The 5,668-nt window shown below is 42.1% G+C and overlaps 1 long non-coding RNA gene across 1 annotated transcript; it reads right to left on the minus strand.

Moving 5' to 3' along the window:
- Nucleotides 1-751: 751 nt before the first annotated feature.
- Nucleotides 752-3,364, minus strand: LOC133224850 (uncharacterized). Its single transcript, XR_009728962.1, has 2 exons — nt 2,343-3,364; nt 752-833 (listed from the first exon to the last, which is right to left on the minus strand). It is a non-coding gene; the product is annotated as an uncharacterized LOC133224850 (long non-coding RNA).
- Nucleotides 3,365-5,668: the final 2,304 nt, after the last annotated feature.

Raw genomic sequence — 5,668 nt, forward strand, 5'->3', positions numbered from 1 at the left:
GATGACTAATTCATTTTGCCTTGAGTTTTCTCTTCTAGCAATGCATGTCTGTATCAACACTAAACACATAGTCCTGTCAGAGCACCTCTCTTTTTTTCAGATTTTCCATATCACGGAGAGGGGAAAAGAGGTCACATTTTTCCTCTTTGTTGCTGTTTACAGTGGAAACAAAATTTAAAGGCTCAAACAAACTTCTCAATTTTCCTAGCTAGTTGTGTATCTCACCTTCTTTTATTACTCTGCTTCTTGGCAAAGAAAAGGAGCAGAGGGAAACAGAATACTTAGCTGTGTATGCATATGAGTAGTATACTACTGTGTCTTGTAGCTCTTTTCCTGTGTAGAAAGAGTAGCCCTGGCTTCTGAACTCAGCTTGGAAGGGAGCTATTCACACCAATAGGCATGATTTCCCATTCACAACAGCAAATCTAATTGTTTATTATTTTTAATTTTTCATTAGGCATGAAGTGAATGTGTGCATATCTCTTTAGATACTTCAGGCACCTGTAGAGTAATTATTCTTAGGTATGTCACATGGTGCTAGTAAATTAAGCTGTTACAGTATTATGTCGTTTACACTCAGATGGCTCTAAAGAGACCATAATACTTAGACACAAACCAACAGTTCCTACCTTCCTATTTTAGTCTGAACTTGATCCCTATTGCCTCACTTTGTTAAGTTATCTAAACATATGATGAAGTAATTTTCTAGGTAGAAAGTATTCGCTGAATCAGGATGAGGGAAATAGCAATACCTGGAAATAGCAAGTCTCTGTAATCCAGAAAATACAGACATAAATTTCTTCTTAGAACGAGTACTTTTTCCCTTAGTGGCACTGTAAAAAAGTAACTTGTAATGTCATATAAATAAATAAATATGTCCAACAAACTCATTCCATGTTTTTACTAGCATGGCATTTCTTGCACTGGTCTAATCAGTGTCAGTCAACTGACAGCTCCACAGCCATTGTGGGAACAAGGCTGCATGCAGGCAGCAATGTAGGAGATTTTATTCGTTCGGGTTTTGCAGCCAAAGAAAGGTCAACTATACAATGAGGAAACCCATCTACACAAGCACAGCTTTACACAACAGGCTGTTCTTTCATCAAGCTTCTCTCCAAGAGTACCCAAGGACATCCACTACCATTCCTTTTTCTGCTTCACCTTTGAAAGAATCCACATATGCACAAATCAATGCAAGTGGAGCTAAAATATTGCATCTGATCTCAATTTTCTCTTATTAGCATATTTCATACACCACATCTATTAGGCCTATAACATAATCCCACTGTCTTCTTGGGTTATAGCAACTAGTAAATCAGACCTCCAGGGATTTACTCTGATCATGTAATAAATTTTATAGCAAAAATAAGCAAAAAAAAAAAAAAAAAGCTAGCCTTTTTATTCTTTCCATTTCCACATCCACCCCATGCCCAGTAAGTGTAAGTGAATCCCTTAGGAAAAGGAAAAAAATTACCTATGCTATACAATGTTAGTGTCCATGGAACACATCAGCTATGACACTACTAAACAGTCACAAAATGGATGGCTTATTACTGACCAGCAGAACCGACACTTCAGTAGTCATAAAAAAGTTCTTAAATCTGAATGAGTTGAATATTAGACAAGAATGGCCAAAGCACAGGTTCCAATTTAAGCTAAGCCACAAGAGAAGGCATTTGACTTAAAGCATCTCCTTAAGCTACACTGAAATAACTGGACTTAAGCAGGTACTTTCATTAGTGCACATGTGTAAGTGCTTTGTTGAATCCAAATTAATTCATCTACACTGGAACAACTCAAATGATGAGTTTCCCTGAATACAAATGATGTGATTTGGAAACATGATTTAATTCTTACACAAGGCCTTCCTGTATGTTGGTTTGTTTTGTTTTTTTTTTTTCTTTTTGCTAAAATCAATTACAGATTAAATGAAAAAAAGCACTGTGTTTATTGACTCTTCAGGAGATGCAGGTAGGAAGAGAAGAATGTCCTCTGTTGAGGGTCAAAGCATTTCAGGATTCAATAACCTAAATGTCTAATCAGTAATGTGACTGAATCTGGGTGAAATACCAACATTGTTCCATACACTTGACTGCCTTTTAATTTCACATTGCTTGCCACTAATCAGTTACACACCATTTCTCATCTAATCCTATTTTGTAAAATTTAATCTTCAAATAATAACATTTGTCAAACTCACAAAGCCAGCTGATGCACATCAAGCAAAGCAGATAATTATTCAAGCAAATAAAGATGAATGCCTCTCTGCAAGCTCCCCCTCACTGTGCCAGTTACAGTTTAGCAGAGAGAGATAATTTCCCCAGGTTTCTGGAACTAACTACCATGCAGGGGCAGGGCAGGTGGAGCTTGAGTTGAGGAGGCCTGGTTGATGTTCCATTCATGCTTGGCCCACACACAACTGAGACATACATGTTTGAAGCAAGCTTAAGCAACCACACAGAAAATTTTGTTTTCTTATTCTAATTGTGCCATTTCTCATCCAGGTTTCCAAGTTGGCTGGGAATGGTGGTGAATTCCCTGCTGGGGCTTCCTCTACAAGTTAATCATGGCAGTCAGATGAAGTTCCTGATGACTGGAAAAGGGGAAATATAACCACCATTTTCAAGAAGAAAACCTGTTCCAGTGCCTCACCACCCTCTCAGAAAAGAATTTCTTCCTTATATCTAGCTTGAACTTCCCCTGTTTAAGTTTGAGCCCATTACTACTTGTCCTGTTGCTACAGTCCCTGATGAAGAGTCCCTTTCCAGCATCCTTGTAGGCCTCCTTTAAATACTGAAAGGCTGATAAGAGGTTTCTATGGAGCCTTCTCTTCTCCAAAAATATAACTTACATTATACTAGCTTGATAGTGTGTTGATTTTGTTTTCTCCTTCATTTTGAAATGTTGGGGGTCTCAACTGACCCATTTTTTCTGCATTCCAGTTTTACCCTGGAGCTACCTCTGTGACACGACTTTATAAACCAAATACAAATGAATGTCTGCACATTCGTGTTATCTGAGGTTTGCCTTCTGCTCCATGTTATATGACACTGCATTGACACTAGAAAATTAAACAGAAACTAGAAATTGTACTGTGAGATGCTTTAGAAGTCTGTTGCTTGTTACCACACGGATTTCAAATTGACCCACTCATTTACTGAAAATTTATTGAACATGTATTCCTTTCACTGCTGGGCCATGAAGCCATTCTCAATACACAGAGTATGAAGGTAAGTAAAACAAGAAAGGCATCAGCTTTCTGCAGCAGCAGAATTTTAACACAAGTTTCCAAAAATGAATGTAGAGTGAATTCTTACTCTTAATGTGAATCAAGAACTCTAGTATTAACATTGTATGATAACACAAATATCACAAAATCATGGAATTGTAGAATAGTTAGGGTTGGAAAGGACTTTAAGATCATCTAGTTCCAACACCCCTGTCATGGGCAGGGACATCTCACACTAAACCATCTCACCCAAGGCTTCATCCAGCCTGTCCTTGAACACTGCTAGGGATGGAGCATTCACAACTTCCCTGGGCAACCCATTCCAGTGCCTCACCACCCTAACAGTAAAGAACTGCTTCCTTATATCCAATCTAAACTTCCCCTGTTTAAGTTTGAACCCATTACCTGTTGTCCTATGCCTACAGTCCAACCTCAGCATCCCGATAGGCCCCCTTCAGATGCTGGAAGGCTGCTATGAGTTCTCCATGCATCCTTCTCTTCTCCAGGCTGAACAGCCCCAACTTTCTCAGCCTGTCTTCATACAGGAAGTGCTCCAGTCCCCTGATCATCCTCATGGCCCTTCTCTGGACTTGCTCCAACAGTTCCATGTCCTTTTTATGTTGAGGACACCAGAACTGCACGCAGTACTCCAAGTGAGGTCTCACAAGAGCAGAGGAGCAGGATCATAGAATCATAGAATAGTTAGGGTTGGAAAGGACCTTAAGATCATTTACTTCCAACCCCCCTGCCATGGGCAGGGACACCTCACACTAGACCATGTCAGCAGAGTAGAGGGGCAGGATCACCTTCTACAATCTGCTGGACGCGCTCCTTTTGGTGCAGCCCACGATACGGTTGGCTTTCTGGGCTGCAAGCACACACTGCTGGCTTATGTTCATTTTCTCATCAAACAGCACCCCCAAGTCCTTCTCCACAGGGCTGTTCTGGATCTCTTCTCTGCCCAACCTGTAGCTGAGCCTGGGATTGCTCCGACCCAGGTGTAAGACCTTGCACTTGGCATGGTTAAACTTCATGAGGTTGGCATCAGCCCACCTCACAAGCGTGTCAAGGTCCCTCTGGATGGCATCCCTTCCCTCCAGCGTATCAACAGAACTACACAACTTGGTGTCATCGGCAAACTTGCTGAGGGCACAGTCAATCCCACTGTCCATGTCAGCGACAAAAATGTTGAACAAGACCGGTCCCAACACTGATCCCTGAGGCACACCACTCGTTACTGGACTCCAGCCAAACATCGAGCCATTGACCACAACTCTTTGCGTGCTGCCATCCAGCCAGTTCCTTATCCACCAGGTGGTCCACTTATCAAATTGATGTCTCTCCAATTTAGAGACAAGGATGCCATGTCGGACAGTGTTGAACACTTTGCACAAGTGCAGGTAGGTGAAATCAACTCTCTACCGCTGTCCATCAGTTCTGTAGCCCCATCATAGAAGGCCACCAAATTGGTCAGGCAGGATTTCCCCTTAGTGAAGCCATGCTGGCTGTCACCAAGCACCTTGTTGTTTTTCATGTGCCTTAGCATGTCTTCCAGGAGAATGTGCTCCAAGATTTTGCCAGGCACAGAGGTGAGACTGACTGGTCTGTAGTTCCCTGGGTCATCCATTTTCCCCTTCTTGAAAATAGGGTTTATACTTCCCTTTTTCTAGTCAGGAACTTCACATGACTGCCATGATCTTTCAAATATGATGGACAGTGACTCAGCAATTTTATTCGCCAGCTCCTTCAGGACCCACGGATGGATTTCATCAGGACCCATGTACTTGTGCACATTCATGTTTTTAAGATCGTCTCGAACCAATACCTCTCCTACAGTGGGCCCAAGGTCTTCATTCTCACAGTCCCTGCATCTGCCTTCCAAGACTTGGGTAGTGTGGTCAGAGCCTTTGCTGGAGAAGACTGAGGCAAAGAAGTCATTCAGAACCTCAGCCTTCTCCAAATCCTGTGTAGCTAGTTCACCTGAGAGCTTCCTGAGAGGGCCTGCGTTGTTCCTAGTCTGTTTTTTATTCTCTACATACCTATAGAATCCCTCCCTGTTACCTTTCACATCCATAGCCAAGTTTAATTCTAACTGGGCCTTAGCTTTCCTAACATGGTCCCTAGCTTCCTGGACAACATCCTTGTATTCTTCCCAGGCCGTCTGTCCTTGCTTTCACTTTTTATAAGCCTCTTTTTTCATTTGAATTTTCCTCATCAGCTCCTTATCCATCCAAGGAGGTCTCCTGGCCCTCCTGCTGCACTTCCTTCTACCTGGGATGCAATACTCCTGATTTTGTAGGAGGTGATCCTTGAATATCAACCAGCATTCTTGGGGCCCCCTGTCCTCCAGGGCTATATCCTATGGAACCTTACTAAGCAGGTTCCTTAAGAGGCCACAGTCTGCTCTCTTGAAGTCTAGGGCAGTGAGCTTGCTGCATG

Source organism: Neopsephotus bourkii, unplaced genomic scaffold, assembly GCF_033783945.1.
Source record: "Neopsephotus bourkii isolate Nb327-2 ecotype Australia unplaced genomic scaffold, CSIRO-AGI_Nbou_v1 NB_1729, whole genome shotgun sequence".
In the NCBI taxonomy this organism is placed as follows: Eukaryota; Metazoa; Chordata; class Aves; order Psittaciformes; family Psittacidae; genus Neopsephotus; species Neopsephotus bourkii.